Source organism: Penaeus monodon, chromosome 31 (assembly GCF_015228065.2).
Source record: "Penaeus monodon isolate SGIC_2016 chromosome 31, NSTDA_Pmon_1, whole genome shotgun sequence".
NCBI classification, from domain to species: Eukaryota; Metazoa; Arthropoda; class Malacostraca; order Decapoda; family Penaeidae; genus Penaeus; species Penaeus monodon.
The window spans coordinates 11,495,285-11,495,504 of NC_051416.1; the positions used below are offsets into that span (position 1 = coordinate 11,495,285).

Below are 220 nucleotides of genomic sequence, written 5' to 3' on the forward strand. Positions count from 1 at the left end.
GGCGAATATGGTTTAGCGTTTTCAGACGATCGAAGAGTGGGGGGCTTTAGAGGCTGGCATATGTGCCATTTGTTTTTGCTCATTCATACGGAGGGATGGGGAGGGGAGGGAATTTTTGGGGGGGGATTGTAGGGTGCGGGCGGGGAGGAAGGGAGGGAGATGAGGGGGGAAGATTGCGGGGGGGGAGGGGAAGGATAAAAGGGGTTTTGATGGTTTTAAA

General features: G+C 54.1%; 1 protein-coding gene across 1 annotated transcript in view; it reads left to right on the forward strand.

Moving 5' to 3' along the window:
- LOC119593033 (tyrosine-protein phosphatase non-receptor type 4-like) overlaps window positions 1-220 on the forward strand; it is a gene marked incomplete at its 5' end in the record, with an annotated part of 330,438 nt that overhangs the window by 134,409 nt on the left and 195,809 nt on the right.